This window comes from Ammospiza nelsoni, chromosome 15, assembly GCF_027579445.1.
Source record: "Ammospiza nelsoni isolate bAmmNel1 chromosome 15, bAmmNel1.pri, whole genome shotgun sequence".
Taxonomy (NCBI): Eukaryota; Metazoa; Chordata; class Aves; order Passeriformes; family Passerellidae; genus Ammospiza; species Ammospiza nelsoni.
The window spans coordinates 8,653,006-8,673,398 of NC_080647.1; the positions used below are offsets into that span (position 1 = coordinate 8,653,006).

The 20,393-nt window shown below is 45.5% G+C and overlaps 1 protein-coding gene and 1 long non-coding RNA gene across 5 annotated transcripts in view; both read right to left on the reverse strand.

The window, feature by feature from the left end:
* The window catches only part of IL1RAPL2 (interleukin 1 receptor accessory protein like 2), a 333,678-nt gene extending 323,700 nt beyond the window's left edge, over nt 1-9,978 (reverse strand). For 2 of the 4 annotated variants that reach the window (XM_059482909.1, XM_059482907.1), the window contains exon 1: nt 9,012-9,184. The gene's annotated coding sequence lies outside the window, so the exon portion shown is untranslated. Of the gene's footprint in view, nt 1-9,011; nt 9,185-9,839 lie in introns of those variants that run through there. The other 2 variants (XM_059482910.1, XM_059482908.1) reach the window with 2 other exon arrangements.
* A 4,688-nt stretch (nt 9,979-14,666) lies between these two features.
* LOC132080139 (uncharacterized) overlaps nt 14,667-20,393 on the reverse strand; it is a 34,720-nt gene continuing 28,993 nt past the window's right edge. Inside the window, exons 2-5 of the long non-coding RNA XR_009419502.1 lie at nt 17,135-17,586; nt 16,709-16,816; nt 16,495-16,606; nt 14,667-16,097 (exon numbers count right to left, since the gene is read on the reverse strand). This is a non-coding gene — a long non-coding RNA (uncharacterized LOC132080139). The remainder of the gene's footprint in view (nt 16,098-16,494; nt 16,607-16,708; nt 16,817-17,134; nt 17,587-20,393) is intronic.

Consider the following 20,393-nt stretch of genomic DNA (forward strand, 5'->3'; position numbering starts at 1 on the left):
TCTGATGAAGAACGTGAACAAAACACAAGATAGAATAAACCAGCCAGAGTCCAATGCCACTTCCCTGCAAGCAAGGGCTGATTTTGCCATTTGACAGAACTTTCCCCTCACAGGCACTGAGCAGCATTTCCCTGAGGAACCACTTACTCTGATGCTGCAAACTCCAAGCAGGTGTGAGATGGGGCTCACAGCTGTAACAAGAATGTCACAGCTTTACTGGATATGCCTCAGAACAGGGGAACCAAGTTCATGCCATTCCCAGAAGACTGAAGACATCTCACTCAATAAGGACATAGAAATACCAATTACACCCAACTTGCCCAAAATCATTGAGAGGAGGGAAGAGAGACACAGAATGAAGTGCTTGTTGACAGAGAAGGAAAAGTCAGTAGTGCAAGCCCTGTTGTGACCAGCCAGGTTGTATTTGAATCCAGGTAAGCAAAGGGAGGTTGCTGCTATCAGAGGGAGAAGTGTAGGAGCAGCAAGGTGTGACAACTGAATTCTTCACCACTGCACTGCCAATAAGGTCTCTCCTTCCCTCTTCACCCATTTGTGCCACAGACCTGACGTCAGGCAACTGTCACAGTGTCCTGTAGGCACCCAAAAATACAAGGGGTCCAGGCTGCAAGGCAGCACAAATTTTGTTCTTCTAACAAAAACCACCCTGACTCCCATATCCTGCCTAACACACTTCATCTCTTTTTTGAACAATTTATTTCTTCCACCCAAATCCTCAGGAAACAGAGCTTGGGAAATTGCTGTATTCCCATTTCCTTCATGTACTGCCTGCTGTCTTTCCAGCACCCCTTCAGCTCATGTGTCTTCTGGGACTCAAAGGAACTTCAAGGGACAAGGTTAGAAGGAGGCTTTTAGAAACAGGAAGAAAATCAGAGCATTCATATTTTGCACAAATTCCAGCACTGAGATTCCCAAGTTCACGCTTTAAATATAATTTAGCTTTGCTCTAATTTGTACCACAAGCTTTGTTCATGCAGTGCTCCTTTCTGAAAGAAAACAAGAAAGGAGAAGCAGTGCCTGTGCACTCAGGCACACGTCTGTGCTCAGGCTGAGATTTGCTGACACACCACGAGGCTCTGTAGGTTCTGGTTTCTCCACAGAAGCTGTGATGCAGAAGGCACTCATTAAAAACAGCGACCCACCTCTTTAGTGATTTCCAATTGTCAGGTTTTGTTGCTCAGATATCTCACAAAAATAAATTACCGTTTTCACCCCACACACAAAGGATGAAATGGCAACAGTAATTCTTTCATTGTTTTTACAGTAGGCTAGATGGTGAGTCCTGTTCATTTCTTTTCAAACCATTTCCCCAGCGCACTGTTTTCACCCCACACACAAAGGATGAAATGGCAACAGTAATTCTTTCATTGTTTTTACAGTAGGCTAGATGGTGAGTCCTGTTCATTTCTTTTCAAACCATTTCCCCAGCCCACTTTTTAAGGCTTTAAATTTTAATATGAACTCACTCTCAGGTCTTCTCTTTTGCCAACATACCACATTGAGCTGTTCATTACTAAAAGATTTTCAGCCTATATAATATTTTGGTTGGAAGCAATCCACAATGGGCACCAGTTCCCTTTTGTTGATACCTCAAACGTAAAGAAAAAATGCTCAAGATCAGAGATAAAATACTCAAGATCAGAGATGCATGCTAGCTCAAATAATGTCTCTTCAGCTCTACTTGATATGGGTCATGCAGTGTTCTTCGCTCTGCTGCTCAATGAGCATCAAAGAATATTTCATTTTGCCTAATTCATTGTGCATCTTCACCACCATAACCAGCCACTTAAGTTGTCTAAATACACAAGGAGCATTAATTCTACAAGGCAGTGTGCATTCACCATTTGTCTTGCAGGACTGAATTCTCCACTGGACCTCTCAGGTCCTTAACTAAACTCACATCTGCCTAATTCTCCTTGTTCAGGTGAAACGTAAAGATAAATTTTAAAATGAGGAGTCTGAGGGTGATTTTATGCCAGAAGTTTTTTTCCTTTCCCTTACTCCAACCTGGAGGCTGTACCGGGAATCCTTTTGGCGACTTTTCAATTTTGGCTGGGTTTTTCCCTTGAACTGTTTGGGGTTTGTTTTTGTTTTCAGCCCATCAGGGATCCAGTGGGACCACCCGGAACCTGAGTCCTCAGAGGAGCTGAACCAACACAAGAAAGGACAAAAATCCACCAACTTTGGCTGCTGTGAGGAGGAGACCCATGGCAGAAATCCAAGCGGTTCCCAGCTGCTGTGAACCCTTTTCTCCTCCCTTCCCAGAGACAAAGAAGGGCAGCCTCCATCTTTGCCTCTCAGCCATGTGGAGAGGTGGGGCTGAGATGGGAGGTCCCATTTTTTTTCCTGTGCTTTGCAGATATCTTGCTTTGCAAATAAACAGTTTTAGTTTTTTTCATTTTCATCTCATGGTATCCATTTCTCTCACTGGCAGAAGAAAGGGCTTCAATAACTCTCCTTTCTCTTTAGAGGAGATGCTCATTCCAGAGCGCTTCCTCCTAAAATTTGTCTCTAACACTGAGACATGAGGGAAACATGCTCAACACAGTGTTTGTGTTACACAAACTGGAAATAAACAGCAACAAAAAGACAACATCTAAACTGTCTGGGATTATTACTGGCTCAGCAGTGTATCACCCACATGACAGTAATACAACAAGGAAAAAGCAAGGTCTTGTCCTGACAAAGCAAATGGAACCCACAGCCAAATACTGACAAGGTTATAATACTTATCTGTAATGACTTCTCTAAAGGCTGGATGTCTGGGTTAAAGGAATAAAAACCTAAAACTCACAGGTCTTCTGTGATGTGAAAGGAATAAACTCAGAATCTTACTAGTTATTTCAGAAGAAACATCCTTTGGTGTTAATACACAGGGTTTTTTTGAAAATATTTTAATGCCTCCACTAAAAGGTTAAATATCTTCCAAATGGAACTGTAGAAGACAACAAGTGCAGAATCTTAAAGTTTCAAAAATAATCTCACAGTGTAACACAGAAACAAAAAAAATGGGCTTCAGTGCCAAGCACAAAAGAAAATTACTGTGGATTGCAAACACCCCATTAACTTCCCTTATTAATATGTCTGGCTGCAGAGTTGTAGAAGTGATTCTAGCTATGGTAAAGTGCCAGTCAGACTCAACACCGAATAAACTGCTGGCTTGCCCTGTAGAGAAAACCCTGCATGCATTAACACAAGAACATTTTCTTACAAGAATTTTCTGATCCAATAGCTGCCTAAAATAGTGCTCATTTATGAAAAAAAAAAAGGGGTAGGAAATGGGAAAATCCCCTGAAATATTCTGAATATAGATAAAGATTACAATATTTGTAGCATCAAACACCACAGAGAGTGATGAGTATACAATGTACACACACATCTAAATTGCTGCCAATTCAATAAAAACCCAAGCAGCCCATCTTAACAGGTTTGTAAACCAGAACTAGGACTAACAGCACTGATTAGCAGATGGAGTTCTATCAGCTCACACCACACACTGACCTCGATTCCCTGAGCAACTCACACAGAATTGCAGTTCATTATATCTTCGAATCAGATTTTAAATCCCTGAATCGTACTCACCCCTCATTGCAACACCTCTTGCACTTGGAAACACAGAAAGCAACTGTAAGGAGGAACGAGATTGGCATAGGAGTGGGAAAGTTAGCTACTGTTTAAGCCTCATACCCAGCTGCACCATCAGTGATGTACTGATGCAGCACTACCCTGGATTCTAGTGAGAACTATTGTTCAGCCTTAACATTGCAATATTCTAACTACATATCCTAAGACAGATAGATAGATAAGACAGATAGACAGATGTGTCCAGTATCACAGCTTTTAAGTTTGACTAGCCCAGACCTTCTACAGACATTCAAAGTGAAATACATGTTGTGGGAGGAGGATTACAGCTGTACTGCAAGCCCTCATGGTTTATGAGGTCAACATAATGGATCAATTAATTTACAGCCTTTTTTTCCCCCTAGAGTAGAAGCTATTAATATTCTACATATATTTACTCCTGCAGATTGTGGTTTAATCAATACAGTACTTCAGGCAACATGAAGTACTGTAGGAAATGTAAAGACTCAGAGGAAAAGTTTACAGAGTGGGTCTTAGCCTCTCACCACCTTGCAGAAGTGCTTAAAAGCTTACAGAAAAACCCACTGGGGGAGAGAAGAAAATGGGAAGACAATCTACACTTGGAAAGCTAAACATGTACACTAGCACTGAGGAAAGGGGAGAGATTTTAAGAATCGCCTTGAATCAGCCTAAGCGCTGGAATTGATGCAGGTACAGCAGGAGGTTCCCAGTGCAGAGCGAGGTGCAGCAGTCACCACAGCCATTGAGGGCAGAGAGGAGCCCCAGCCAAGGGTGACCACGTATGCTTCTCAAAGCTGACAAGGTTGCTGGGCACCATGCCAGGATGGCAAATTTCTTCTGGGCTGAGACAGGCTCAGGGACTACTCAGACCCAGCCCAGCCAGGCTGCCCTGGGCTGTGGAGAAGCCCTGCACAGGAAAAAAAGGACTCTGACTCTTGCTATTCAGAGCTCTTGAGTGAAATAAACCAAGTTGCTGGTAGGTTTCAGATACACTGATAAACCCTGTAAATTCCAGAAAAACCATGGCAGCACTTGACTCCAGCTGCTCAGTTGCTGACACCCAGAACAAACAGCACTGCTCAGGTCAGGGCTGTTTTCTCCTGGCTGCTTTAGACAGCCCTGCCAGCGATCACAGGTCCTCTCTGTAGAGCCTCAACTACAAAAGCAGAAGACATTTCAGATTAAAAGAGATGAGAAGGGACCATTCTCACCCACACCTATTTCACTCACTGCTCTCTGCTCTTATATCAATAAGGAAGTCTGTCCACTTTGCAGCTGCCTACACCAGGGCATTATTAAGCCAAAAGATTAGATGCTTTGCTTCTTTCATACCCATTCTAACCCTGCTCCCCAAGCAGCTTTTGCAGAAAAGCTATTAAAAATGGAGAGAGACAGTTCAAAGGGAGGTCTGAATCCTGAAAGATAGCATATCCCTCCTCTTTCCCCCCCCCCACACCACTTCTCTTGCTCCCCTTGTGCTCCTCAAGGCTCCTTACAGAGTTGCTCAGTACAAACAGAACTAGATTTTAGACTGGGCTGCCATCTGCATGCTGAAATGTTCCCTGCTTTTACAGAGCCTTTAAAACAGGCCTCTTTCCATGGCCACACAGCAGAGACTACAGCTGTAACTGTCAGCAGTATTGACATTATCCCTGCTCTTACACACGCTCATAGCTCTGCAATATTAACAGAATAACAGTATTTGCACTATTCATGGCAAGTCTGGTCCAAGCTCACTCCTGCACCTTAATGAAACAGGCTCTGTGAGAACACAGCTCTGCCTGTGATGTGCTTAGAAATACATTCCTTGATCTCATCCACGGCCACACGCTTTCCTAACTAATTCATGATGCTCAAAGAAGACAGAATTAACAGGAAAAGATGACATACCAGCTGTCAGGCTCCTTATAAAACACTCATCTACAGTTTTCCACTTAGGAAACAGTCCCAGAGAAGCCAGACATGGCACTTGGCTGTCAGCAGAGGCAAGTTGCTTTCACTGAACTCAGCATCATCGCTGCTCCTTAAAGTGATAAACAGATTCTTGATGGGGATTTTTTTTCTCCTTACATAACCAGAGACTGGACTTCACACATATTTGTCTGAGTGAAAATAAAAATATAATTAAGTAAGCAAGGAAACAACATCCCCCAGAATTTGAGAACCATGAGAAACTGCTTATAGAATGCTATTTTGACACATTTTATGGAAATCTTGAAAACAATCGAGTTTTGTTCTGATGCAGCCAAAATAAGAGTAAAATACATATTTTATGTGCCCTGAAATTGCTTTGCCAAAGAGACATCCTTGTTAATTAACTGTTACATAAACAAAGAAAAGAGGGGTGGAAGGAACTCTCTGTAGTGCTTTTAAGGTGGAAAGGATTAGCCAAAATCCCTACAGAAGTTTCTAACACACAGTCTCTCTGTCTCACCAGCTTTGTTACTGAATATAACACATCCCTCAGCTCTCCACCAGTTCCAAGAGGGTTTACCTGGATCTAGTACCAGATGCCAGAGGAAACCCTCACCAAAGCCAGCAAAAAGATTTTTCCTTATTCTCAGCAAGGGCAAGGTCTTTTCTCTCTGTTTTCTTTTCAAGGCTGTTTAAAGAAAGATTTATTTTTAGTTGGACATCCTGAAAAGCAAATTGCCTCTTAAAGTGCCTCTTTATTTTGTGATACACTTTAAATGCTCACTTTCCCTTCCAGCACTAAAAAAGCTCCTGATAAATAGCTCAGACTCTCATTGTTTGAGGAAGGCTTAGAAATGAAGAGCAGACACAGTTTCCCATACAGCTCTTTAAGGCTGTTTAACAATTGCTCACAATTTAGCATCCCTTGATATTTTCAGCTTGAGGAGCAAGAATGTTTCAAAGAGCAGGAAAAGTCCATACACTATAAATGCTTTATTTGCACTCCTCACAGGGAGTACAACTTCTCAGCCTTTTCCCCCAGACACCCAGGTCAAGGCACCTGCCCCAGCCATCCCTAGCAACTTCCCACTTCAGCCAGCAGGATCACAAGCTGCACATCCTCCTTGGAACTTCTCCTCCACCTCTGGTCCCACAAGAGCATCACAACCCTGAGCACAGCAAGTTTTGAGCAGCCTCCCCCTTCCAAATGCCACATAGGAGACACTGTTCTCCATAGCTTGAAGTGATTACTGTAACACGTATTCTTCTCTCCTCAGGAAACAGCTGAGAACAGTCACAGAAAAAAATTACCCTACATATGCAAACCAACCAAATTCCGTTGCAGGAACACCCCATCCAGACAGCCTGGATGCTCCTGCCCTCCTGAGGCAGGCAGAGCATCCCAAGAGGTACAAGTCTCACATGCTGTCCCCATTCCCTCCTCCTGGCTCTCCAGCAGCCTCTCAGCCTCTCTGCTGGGCTCCTCACACACACACTGCCCCCAGCAGCTGCCTGACCCCTCCAGACAAACCCACTCCTAAACCCTCCATGGCTCAGGCTTACCCCACAGTGGCACAGCTCAACACCCAGAGATCCCTAGAGCAGCAAGGGTGCTCCTACTGTCTCCACTTCCACACTCCTCTGCAGCCCCAGCCAGGCTTAAGGCTGCCAAGTCCAGGTTCTCCTGAGGCCCAAGCCTCCAGCCTCCATCAAACCAGGAATTTTCCTCCTCCTTCTCCTACACCACCAATTCCTGCCTGGTTAGAAGTGATCTGTGCCACAAGAACTGCCTTTCTGCGGAACTCACCTTCACCACACCAGCCTATGAATCCCTCCTGACCCTTTCAGGCTCCTTTTTGATCTGACTTCTGTTTGGAGAGTGGTCAGTCCCACCCCTGCTAGTTTCCAACAGCTTCAGCTACTGCACTGCTTCAAAGTGCAGCCACCAGACTGGCAGCTCTGAAAATGAAAAGGCTTTCCAGTGCTCTGTGAGATACAGAGCAGTTCAGACAGCACTGGCTGATGCCATTCGTGCACTGAGGCTGCAGCAGTTGTGTGGCATCCACTAAAATTGACTCATGCTGGCTCAGTGCATTAATGTGGCACACCTGGCCTTCCTTCCCCCCTTCTCCCTCCCCCTCCCCTTTAACTGCTAAAGCATCAATCACCACACAAGTTGAAGACAAACCTCCAATGAGCTTCCCGGTACTGGGAAAGAAAAAAGGTGCTCTGCAGAGAACTCTTTAAGCCTTACAAATTGAACATCCAAAGATTCATCTTTATCTCTCTCCTGGGCTCGCCTGCAGCCCAAGTAGGTGGGTGAGTATAAAGTGTTGCTGTCAGCTAACAACCCTGAACCCCCCCCAGCTGAACCCCTTGCCAATAGCCAGGAGCAAGCAAGAAGTGCATGCACACCCACAGGATCTGGACTTTCCAGCCTGGTCAGCAGCTAGAAAGCTTTGGTTCAGGAGGGGCAGGTCTCCCCTCGCAGGCTCGGATCTGGAGCACGCTGGAGGTGCAAGCTGCTGCCTAGCAACACCGGCACTCGGCAGGGAGGTCGGCCCAAGCCCCGTCCTCCCACTGCAAGGGTCTCCTGTGCCCAGAGACACATCCTCAGAAGGATGCGATCCTCAGTAATTTCTCAGGCAGCCGCCCTGCACATCGCCAGTCACAGCCCCTGATAGATCACAGGCTCAGCCCCAAAGGCCACTGCCAGTGCCTCGGTGACCTGCCCCAACTCTCACCTCTCCTGCGCACTGCACATGCATTGCACCCCGCTGGCTGAGGGAGCCCAAACCCCAAATCCCTGCATGCCCCCTCTGCAGTCACTCTACTGCAAAGCCATGTCTCACTCAGCTCCCACCCCACACTCACCTCCCGCCTCGGCTCTGGCACGGGCAGGGCTTTCCAGGCACCTTTCCATGTCCCCACCGGGGCTGGCCTCTCCTGCCTCCGGAGGGAACCTCCTCCCCGTGCGCTGCTCAGGGGCAGGGCAGGATCCACCTGCTCCTACGGACACACAGACAGGCACGCAGCTGCAGAGCTTTAACCCTGATGAGGATCAACGTCCCCTTTCCGGCACGGACGGGAGCGTTTAGGGCGAATGAGAGCCAGTCTCAGGTGTGAATGCAACAGCCACGGACTCACACAGCACCTGGGCACACTGCCCTTCCCCCAGCCCACCGCAGCTCACCCCGCCTGCCCCCGCCGCTAAAAACCCCTGGAAAACCTCAAAGCCACCTGCACTCTGGTAGTGATATTGTAGCATCCACAAACCTTACACAGACGCTAAAAGTCTGTTATTGTTTTTTAAATAATCAGGGTAAAAACTCAGGGAGTATAAATTAGAGACTATAAACACTGCCGAGGAGCGCTACAAACGGCTGGCTCCTGCCACGATAGGTTTCCCCTCGCGGTACAAACCCAAGTTTGAGCGTTAACACAACAGGCACGGAAATCGCCAAAAGTACACAAACCTTGCTACAACTCTGAGAAACCGCAGCTTACAGCATTTTCCACCAGAAACTTTTGATTCTTTGAATCCTAGCAGAGACAGCAGTCCAGGCACAGGCTCTCTGAAAACAGCGGCTGCATCCAAGCCACTTCAGAAGTGTTTAGTGCCCTTCAGCGGATTTCCATCGGACTCCAAAGGAAACCAGAGCAGCTTTATTGTCACGGAACTTTCACAGGCAGAGGTTTCAAGTCCAACACCCACCACAGTAACTCAGAGCAGCCAAGCCTCCAAAGCACCGGCACCGCTTCAGCAGACTCCGCCGCGCCGCATCATCCCGCAAGGAAAATGCTCCAGTGCTTTTAATTTAAATCCCCAGCAGTAACACTTTTCCCGGGAAGCCCCCGACGAGTTCGCGAGGCTGAGAAACCCTCGGTACCAACCGGGATTCCCCCCTTCGTGACAGAAATCATTCCCGGCGCTTCCAACAGCAGCAGGGCTCAGTCCGGGGAGCGCTGGAGCGGCCGCGCCGCTACGGAGGGATCCAGCCCCGAGCATCCGCTCCGAGCCAGCGGCACCGGGACAGCGGCACCGGGACCAGAGCCGGAGCTGCGGCGGTCCCTGCCCGGAGCCCCTCGGGAGCGCCGCGGCGCCAGCGGCACCGCGGGGTCCCTCCGCCCGCCCGGAGCCCCGGGAGCGATGAGGCAGCAGCCGCAGCTCTGGCCCGTCCCGCGCGCGGCGGCCCGAGAAGGGACGAACTTTTCTTTTTCTCCGGGTTTTTGTTTTTTTTTTTTCTTTTTCTTTATTAATAAAAAGGGGAACTGGCGCGAGAAGCGCGGCGCGCAGGACTCACCTCCACGGCAGCTCCCCCTAGGGCTGCATGCCGGCGGGCTGTGGGTGTCCCCGGAGCGGCGGCGGGCGGGCCGGTCCCGCTCCCGCTCCGTGTCCGTGGAGCGGGCCGGGACCCGCGGCCCCGCGCGCCAGGTGCGCCCGCCCCGCGCCGCGCGAGCAGCAGCGCCCCCTGGCGGCCGCGCCTCCGCCCTGCAGCCCCGGCCCGGCAGCGCCCCGCGGCACCGCCCGCACCGCGAAACACCCACAGAGACCCGAGAGCAACCCGGGAGCGCCCCGCGGAGGGACAAACACCCACAGAGACCCCACAGCAACCCGGGAGCGCCCCGCGGAGGGACAAACACCCACAGAGACCCGACAGGAGCCCCCGGGGACCCGAATGGCAAGGGACATCTACGGCCGCGCACGTGGCTCCGGTCTCTGCAGAAGGTGTAGCGAACAGATGGATAGATGGAGCGGTAGCAAAACGTTGAGAAGGGGTCGGTGCCTTACCGGGGGACATGGCGCAGAGCAGAACGGGTGTAACCCTAACACTAGGGAGAGCAGTAAAAGCAGCCTACAGCTAAGGCTGGTTCAAAGGAGAAGGCTGTGGAGGAAGCCAAGTATTGGCAGTTTTGTGTTCTCCTTGGGATGTGTTTTGCAGCTGCAGTGTGCCTGGAGCTCTGAGCTTTGTGGTTTTCAAATCCCTGACCCTAGGTGTAACTTTAACTCTAAGCAGTAAAAGCAGTCTTGGGCTAAGGCTGGTTCCAAGGAAAAAGCTGTGGAGGAAGCCACGTTTTTGCCGTTTTGTGATCCCCTTGGCACACCTTTTGCAGCAGCAGGGTGCAGGTGCAACTCTCACCCTAACCCTAGGCAGGGCACAAAAGGCAGAACTGTCGCTCCTGCAGGCAGTGCCCAGTACCAGCACACACTGGAGTGAGAGCTGCAGCTCTCTGAGGTTCACAGGCAAACATTGACACTCAGAGAATCACCAGGGGCCCTTTCCCCTGCCCCAGCAGTGCCACCCTGTCCTAAGGCTGCCCACAGAACCCACAGAAGTTTCAGTGCAACAGAGGGACAGCTCGCCCCGGGGGTTTCAGCATCTTTCAAACCCACTTTGCTTTTTCACACCATCATTAGCATGCATTTTACCAGACTGCCTTTAACTGGACCAGACTACATTTCTCCTCCCTAACTCTGCTTCTGTCATGGCACATTCATGCTTTCCAAAGAATGGTAGTGTTATTTTTAGTTTCCCTGTGCTGATTTTTATTCACTTTTAAATATCTTGGAATAGCTCCATGTAGACTGCAATCTACAGCATTTTACTCAGATTCAGAGGAGAACACAGTATGGTCAAGTAATGAGATAAAGGCAGAAAAATCATGGGACAAATTTCTGTAAGTGGCACCTCAGGACTTTACAGTGCCACTGCTTGGCTTGACTGGTGCTGTGTCACAGGGCATGCAATGTGCCCAGGACCACTGCAAACACTGAGCAACGCAGCAGTGAGAAGCTTAAAACCTAAACACGAGCCAGCCATAGAAAAGCATCTTCCTCAGGAGACCCTCACCAGTGAAATGAGCATCCCCTCATCACCCTGCCCTCAAGCCAGAAGAGATGAGAAAAGCCAGATCCTGCTCAATTGCACGCTGCTCACCTCAGCTATGCATCAGCATCTTCGCAATTATTGTCAAAGTCAAGAAAATACTTGGCTCTGCTTTTGGGTCATTGTCACATATGCAGAGCTGACAATTAGAAACATTACCTTGTTACCTACAGGCAAAGCAAATCTGAACTAGATACCAAACAGGGATAACAAAAGTAGCAACATTCTCAGGCATTTCTCTGAGTGTAACCACCTTTAAAGCCTCTATAGGCTCAAGGAGACAATGTTCAGCCACATTGACCTGCAAGGCCAAGAACAACCAAGCACAGTGACTTTTCCCAGTCCCAGATGTGGGGAGGACTCAGGCACACTCAAGGTATTCTTACATACAGTAAATGAACAAAATTATTGTAGAGCAGGAATGTGACAAAGATCCATAAACATTTGTATAATTATTTTAAATAATTTGAAAGACACAAAATATTGCCAGGAGACCTCGCTTGTCCAGGGGACACTGACTTGACCAAGACACTGATACCTTTACTGCAATTCATAACCTCTGACACTTCGCTACTTTTCACTTCTCCTGGCATGATTACAGTGGAAGAGTGCTATTTTTTCATTATATATCAAGTCGCTTACTAAAGTCACTTTTTAGTTGAATTAAAAGATTTAAAGCTTAGAAATAAAACATCCCATGAACTTTGAAACATACAGTTAGGTGAAGCTGCATTTATCAATATTTTGGAATTATACTTAAAGTGGTATCACTAGACATTCTTCAGCATTTTATACCAAGTCAAAAAACATAAATTATTATGCTCACTATATGAGTGTATGTATTATTCATTTAAAAGTAGGGGAACATATAACTGACTGATAATTTATTTTTTAAAGTAACTTTGTTTCCCTTATTCTGATGTTTTCTCAACCTATTGTGCAAAGTAATGTAGGAAGGCAAAGAGGAATATGGTATTCATGGAGTTGAGTACAGACCAGAAGAGACCAGAGCTGTAGGAGCAGCCTGCCATGCACCAAGCCCTACACTTGTTTCTGATGGACCACTAAAGAGTAAAGAGACCTGCTTTGGCCTTTGTTTCTGACCTCTGTTGTTGTTTTTTCATGTCTGGTAGAGCAGGTCAGGGACCCCAGCCAAGACCTCCCAGGTGCACTGTGCTGTAGACACACTGAAAGCAGAGAGAGTTGACCTCAATAAAAATGGGAGAGAGAAGAATTATTCTCACTGTCATATCTGTCCATACTAGGAAGGGATGACAAAAAACACCAGTGAATTTGAGCAATGCCAAGCAGTAAATCTGTGAAGAGCCAGGAATCAAATGCATCATTTCAAATTTAGTTCTCCAATCCTTGATTTACTAAATTTCTTCTTTTTTTCTGCCAACCAAATCATTTCATGAGGTAGAATTCCAGGGCTTTAACTCAACATCAGAGAATTCAGGGAAAAGGACTGTTTTCCACTGACTTCAGTTAGCTTTGAGAGAGTCAGGTAGACTTTCTTAATTTAAATCAATGTATGTGTGGACTCACCCACATCCATTACAATTAGATTGTAGCCAAACATCCTCACCAGACAGCCACCAGCTGAGGCTGCTCTCCCAGCTGCTCTTTTTTCACCCACCAAGGACTGATGGATCTGCTGCTTTCCTGTGTTGCATTCTGCTCCTCTTCAGTCAAATAGGAAAGGTTTGGTTTGACTTCACACAGCAGAAATTAAAGAGCTTCCACCTGAGCAGCTTGCTGGGGTACAGAGAGCAGCCTCCAGCAGGAGGAAGGTCATTCAGCGGATGTGAGTTGCCCTTATGAGCTTTACCACCAACAGCTCCTTCCAGAAGGAGCCATCCTCTATGCCATGATCAGGAGAGCCCCAGCCTTGCCACGAACCTCTGAGTCTACACAATTCTCTCACATCTTTCTTGCCTGAATGGGAAGATGACAGGATGAGAGGATTTACAGTTGTGCAGTCACATTTATTGACTTTATGTCTAGTCTTTCGTTTATAGCAGCGCAGATTCAGGTCTGATCTTTGGGAAATATGGCCACACATGAAAATTATGCATGTGTGTGTGTTTGTGTATGTGCTCCTGCTCACAAGACACCCCGTGAAAGCTAAGTCCATCTCTGGAAACACCATCAACTCTTCCCAGCCATGAATTTTAGCAGTGATGCAAAGCCAATAGATAAGCCCATTGCAGCCTGCCTCAGGCCAGGTGAAAGGATATCCCCCAGGATATCCCCCAGGCTGCCTCCACCATCTCCAGCCCCTGTGTGTCCTGCTGCCCTGTGCTCTGCCAGCAGCACCCACGTCCCTGGAGCAGGGAGAGGTGGAAGCACTGAGCAAGGGAAATGCTGATGCTGCAGCAGCTCATCACAGTGGGACTGGGCAGGGCTGCATTTACACGGGACAAAAGCCAAAACAAAGAGTGCCTGTTGTGAAGGGAGGAGGACATCAACAGCTGGACAATGCTGGATGAGGGATTAGCTACAGGAAGGAATAAGCTGACAAGGAAAGAATCCTGCCTGGCTGGTAGCAGCCATGATTCTGATCACCACTTTTCAGGAGTAGTAACACATTTCCCATTCAGCTCTGCAAAGAGGGATTGTTATTGGAGTGCCAATTCCTTCAGTTGGAGGGACTCACACAATAATGTCACTGCGCTTGACTGAAGTTGCACACATAGAGTATAAAGCAGCAGTAAATGCCAAGATTTCAAAATTCATTTTGCATCTGACATTCTCCTGGGATATTTCAAGTGAAAGATAAATGCAGTATCTTCCAAGGAGTAATCTTATTTGATACCAACAACATACACAAGTAGTTCAGTTTGGAATAGGGTAACTTTCTCACTTTTATGTTTGAAAGCTGAAGATAAAATTATTAAGCATTTTGCGTGTAGAGAGTGTAAGAAGAGTAACTGTTCTGCATAGGTATATGGATAGGAAAATAAGAATTTCCTTCCCCAAAGAAAAACACGACAGCTTTACAGCACAGGTAACTTCTTCCTGCAGTAGTCATTATATTTCTGTAGAACAGCAAAAGGAGATAACATATTGACTATTTACCTGTTTCTCTTGAGTGGTCAACAGCAGAAAGGGAATCCCTGTTTGGGATTAATTAAAATCAGACACAAATCCTAATTTTGCCTTAATCCAGCAAACAGCTTGCTAGGGAAACTGCTCAAATAAGGAGCCTTTTTTCATGTGCAGAATAGTTTGTGGAGCAGAGATGTAAAATCCACTGATAGATAGTGGAACTAATCTTCTGTTTGCCGTTGGGAATTTCTCAGGCACAACTAAGACAAATGCTGCCTTTGCCTGTTTATTTCACATTTTGGTGGGAGAACCAATAACCAACTAAAATAAACATGGGGAGGAGTAAAAGCACACACAAACTCTTGTACTGGTGATTTCTGTCCTCTGCATGGGATGCAGCTATACAATGAATTCAGCAGCTCTGAGAATTCTGGTGAGCACCAACAACATCCTAAAGCACATCAGCACCCAGTAATATAAAAGTTCTCCATCAGCTCCTTGCTTCTCCTCCCTTCATCCCCTTTTCATGGTGCTGATCTGCCAGCACAACTGTGGTTGGCAGTGGCAGAGCTACAGAGACACAATGCAAGTTGTGCTTCTCCTAACCTCTTGTGGGATTGAGCGAAACTAATCGATGTTGCATTCAGTGATATTCCAGGCATCATTTTTGTTTGTATCTAATCATAATTGCAGAAATCCCACTGCAATACAGAGTTTGGCCAACACATCTTGGAACAGCGCATTTGGTGCAAACTTAGAATATATTTTAACTTCAGTTATGAGAAATTACTGAGACAATGACAAGCATGGTTGGTTTTACATGCCACAAACTGAGGAAAAAGAGGTAAGTTACCTAAAATGATCTCATCACATTTTGTTCTCATAAAATGCAAATTTCTGCATGTGAATGGATTGAAAATCCTAGCTTAAAAACCAAAAGAAAATAAAACCTAGAAATCGACAAATACTGATGTTGATTTACGTTTTTCTGTTACAGAATTCTTTTCCCCTCTTCATTTTGCTTCTAGAAAAGAGGAAATTAGTACAGCACTTCTTTTTTTTTTACTTTTTTGTGTTTGTAGCACAAAACAGAAGTTTTAAATCTGGTTGTAAAAATTATCCTATTTTGCATTTCTGTTCTGCCCAGATTATCATATTTCAGGCTGCAGAACACAGCAAATCATAAGTATGAAAGGAAAAGTACCAGAAATGGTCAAACTCTGGACTGATGGCACAAAAGCCTAAATTACTTTTCTGGACAGAAGTTACACATATTTGGAATAGATTATATTTGGTTGAATAATGGATTTTCCAGGTCATGTGACAAAAGGAGAAGAAAAATGTTGTTTCAGATGAAAATGAAATGGAGTTTCAGGGCAGGGGAGGTATGTGGAAAAAATAATAATGATCAGCTTTAAGTGTTGTTTTACATCCCTGTTCACAGACAGATAAATTGTGTATTAAACCTGCATACCCCAATCCCATATTGAACAGGTGTCTCTTTCTGAAGCTGACCAGCTCCATTACTAAAATGTAAAGCTCAAGGTTAAATTCTGCAGTCTGATTCTTTCACTTCCCAAGAAGACAACTGGGTTTGGACTCAAGCAGAAGCACCAGGCTGGCCTGTCACGTAGAAAAGGAGAATTTCCTGTTGCCATTATGCCTCACAAGGGTCCTCCCTGGCCCTGCACACCCACAGGGGCTGCCAGGGGTGCCAGGCAGGTGAAATGAGCCCTGCTGGGCCCTGGCACAGCTCCTGCCAAGCTCCAGGTGTGCAGGGCTGGGGCCAGAACTGCAGGAGCCTGGATGGCTCCTCTGAGGCCATGGCAAAGGGGCTCATGTGCCAAGACCCCTCCTCAAGCCCTCACTTCACCATGAGGGTGAAGATCCTTGAGCTTTTATGCAGCAGAGTGTTTGGCAGAAGGGGCATTGCTTTATTTTTCTAGGGGTGCACACGAGAATTATGTTTGGCAGGACCAAGGCGCTCTGCACTTGCACACCTGCACATCCACCCACTCACCTGGCAGGCTGCTCCAGCATCTCCTGTTCAAGTGGTCCTCCAGTTCAGCCCATCAGTAATTCAGTTCTGGTGTCAGTGTTTCCATGTCTCTTTAAGCACCAGTGAGCATGTCCTATAAACAGGATTTTTTTAAAAGTAAAAAAAGAAGTCCAATATACTGGTAGGAGTCAAATACATATTTGGCAGCTAAAATATATTTTTTTTACAGCCTTACCTGTTTTAATGCCTGATAATAAACTCCTTTCAGGACATTTGTTTCAGGCTTTGTCATCATCAGCTGTCCATACATTTCAAGGCACTGAATTACCCTCTCCCAGTACATCTGTGAAGAGAAACATTTCTGGAAATAAAGGGATATGATTTAATTTCAGACTCAAAGACTAAACAGTGGTGTTGTGGTTTTTCTCACTATGCCTGAGCCAGTCCTGCTCTCCAAACTGTCAGTGAGTTCATTTCCTCAAAAACAACATGTTATCAAAGAGAAAAAACTAAAACAAGTGAATGAAACTGGAGCTAATGGCTTTAAAAACACCTTTGATTGCCAATGCTTTTGGCTTGAGATAACATGGTAATATTCCAAAATTGGCTTGAGTTTCTGCAAGAAGCTGTCAAGTGTATTTCAGACTTGAATATTTCTTACCTATGTAAAAATGCCAGTACTTGGAAATACAGAGCACATTACAGCTGTACCCTGTCTTAAAGGAAACAAAACATACTTGCTGAAACTACTTGCTTAATTTCTGTTTGGAGTATTAATATTCCCTGTCAAAAACAGGTGGAAGAGAAGTACACAGGCATCTCCTCTCCACGCAGGCACACTGCTCGTGCTCTCCAGCCTTCATCTCCATCAAACCTCCTGAACTGCCCAGGGCCAGGGCACCTCTTGTACTTCCAGGTGAAGAGGGAATACAATTCTTAAGCAATCCTGAATTTACAGAGGTGACTTTTCCACTTCTGCTCTGACAGAGTTTAACATTGCTTCTTCTGCCATATTTTCTCCACAAAGCTGGTGCAGCTAAGGCAGTCAAGTAATCCACTAAGGGTCAGGAATGCAGTATATGATGCCTTCAAAACGTTCTTAAATCAAGGTTTCTGAAAAATAAAAGTTATAGAGCAAGAATCAGCGTTCAAGGGCAGTCAATCAGGCGTCTGAATTATGTCCTGCCTTTAAAATATACAGCAGATAACAGTTTTTAAATAGTCACTGTAAAAGCTTCTATGTGTACTGTACCTTGACATTTAGTCCTCACTGAAGTACTTACCTTCAGGATTCTCCCCATTTATTGGTCTTTTTTTCTGCTTTAAAATAATCAGAGCAGCTGCTCCAGAATGTAAAAAGAAAAAAAAAACTCAAAAGCAGACAAATGATTTACTGCCAGACTCCAAGTGAGGAAAAGGGCACACACCCATCACTGCAGGCAAGCAACAAGCAAAGAAAAATGACTGAGCAAAAGAGGGGAGGCAAGAGGGAAAAGGTGTGGGCTGGGCAGGGAGTTACTACCTGATAAGTCATTAATGTGTGTACAAGGCCAGTCTGACATCAGGGAGGCTCTTAGAGGATTGTGCTGGAATTATGGCATGGATATACAGGCAAAAGAGGCCATTAGCTTCAAAGAAGCACTTATTCATCCTTTTGAGTACAAACCAGCAAACCCTGAGCTCACAAAGCACATAGGAAAATGTTGTCAATCCATAACAAAGTGTCAGAAGAACCTCAAAAATCAGCAATAAGTTGCTTTTAGCTCCAAAGATTTTCCCTGATGATTGCCTCTGGATTTACATTAGAGCTTTGTTTTTACTGACCCATTCCTCTGTGGAATTCTCCATGGACCTGCCATTCTGCACACCCAGAACTGAGGCTACTCCCTCTCCTCTTAATGGTCATTTGTGGGCAGGCTGAAAATAGTTTGCCATTGCCTGTTACATGAAGATCAATTTCTTCCCAAGAACTTCACTCTTGCCAAATTCTCCAGTTCTGGGCTAAACCTGACAGCTGATCAGTAGCCTGTTATGAATATGTGAGCACTGCAGAGCTGGGCCATTTCTAAACAAAATTTTATGAGAACCACTGAGATGCCCCAACAAATAGCAGCAGCTTTAGGTCTTAGCTGTGCTGCCATGGGTCAGGCTATGGGGTGAACCTTGGTTATTTATAAAAGTGAAGTTTTGAGCCGCTGGGTCAGCAGTGGGAAAAAGGAAATTTGGGTACAGGAAAGTATCCAGGAGCCACATGAGCACTGCTGTGAGCCCAGGTCAGGCAGGAGGTGAAATTCCTGGGGCACCAATTCACTGTGCCCAGGGCCGAGGCTGCAGCTCCCCCGGTCCTTGGACGTGAACACCTGTCCTGCAGCAAACCCATGGTCCAGGGAGGCTCAGCCTCATCCCCAGGGAGGGCAGAGGCCTCTCACATCCCACCCAGAGCCACCTGCTCCCCCTCCACTCCCTGTCCAGCCCAGACTGCCAACACTGCTGTGTCCTGCTCTGGAATCTGCTCCAACTGCACCAGCAGTGCCGCCTGGTGAGGAAACGCAGACTTGGTCCCTTAGCCTGTCACCTCTGGTTTTGCAGGAGGAAATTTAGATTCCACATATCTAATTAATGGAAAACATAGATAAACAAAAACAGATTGGTTACTTCAATTATGCGCACAGTGCCTGCAGGGCTACAATTAAAAAATGCAAAGAAAGAGAACAGTCAAATTGGGTAAAAATATGCAGCAGAAATACAATCTGCAGCTTACCTTAATGACAATTAAAAACACCTCTCCACCAGCTGTGAAATGAGGGAGGTTATTCTTGGCAAATGAGTGTAATACAAAGTTTTTTAGCCATCTGTAAATAACATTTACCTGGTGCAGCTTTACATAATTAACTAACTTCCTTGTGAGTATTGCACAGACCCATCTTCACAGAGAGGGAATAAAATAAAGACAGAGAAGGAAGGAGAGCAGAAGCTCCCTATTAATTTATTTAAATTTCTCCCAGAGGCAATTTCTCCAAATTTCATGAAGTCAAGCATCTGTTTTGCTTGCAGCTTAACTTACTGAAAGAAGCATTACCTGCACAAATAATCTTCTCTCTAAGCAGCTTAACAAGTTTGTGCAAATGTTTGAGCTGCTATAAAGAGGCAAGAAAGTAATTTCATATCCTATTCAGAAAGGTAAACAATTTTCTTGTTATTTTGAGTCCTTCCACTATTTGCACTACCAGATGGATTAGATGAATACTCTGTGATGGCTTTTCTGGGTGACATGACTCGTGTGTAGCAAAAGGTTCACAACTGTGAGTGAAAACTGGTATCTAATTCAGTGTCTTTAATAATTAGGTGCAAACCCAAGTCCTTTGAATGACTTAATTTGTATTTAGTAAGAATGTTAGTGAGGCCAATTATCAAAATTCAGTGTTCAGCTGCATTTGAAAATTTGAAAATGGCCAGAAATGCCAGCACATTGAACTCCTTGGCTCCTCCCCTGTGTAAACTAGCTGTTTGTAAAACAAACACCAGAGTTATTCCTTTTGTATTGAATAGATCCCCATGTTTGGTACTGAAAAGGATTGGTTGAGGTATCTGACATTTTACCTTCCTCCTCTTGATCTGGTCCTTTTCTTCTCCTAAACACCTATGGCACTATTTCCCCCTTTAAAAAAAGAAAGTAAAAAGCTTAAAAAAAAAAAAAAAGCTTTCTATTCACAGGTTTCTCTGAGACTGAAGATATTTCATTGAGAAAAATTTCTCTCTATAATAGTTTTAGAAGTAGGCACTCCACTAGTATTGCATTTAGACTCTTCACTCAAAATAAGCCAGAGGACACATTCTTTACTGGTTTAAACATGGATTTCTGTAACTGCATCAGAAATCTCCAGAGACAGAAAAGATTCTGTTTTATTGCATCCATCCAA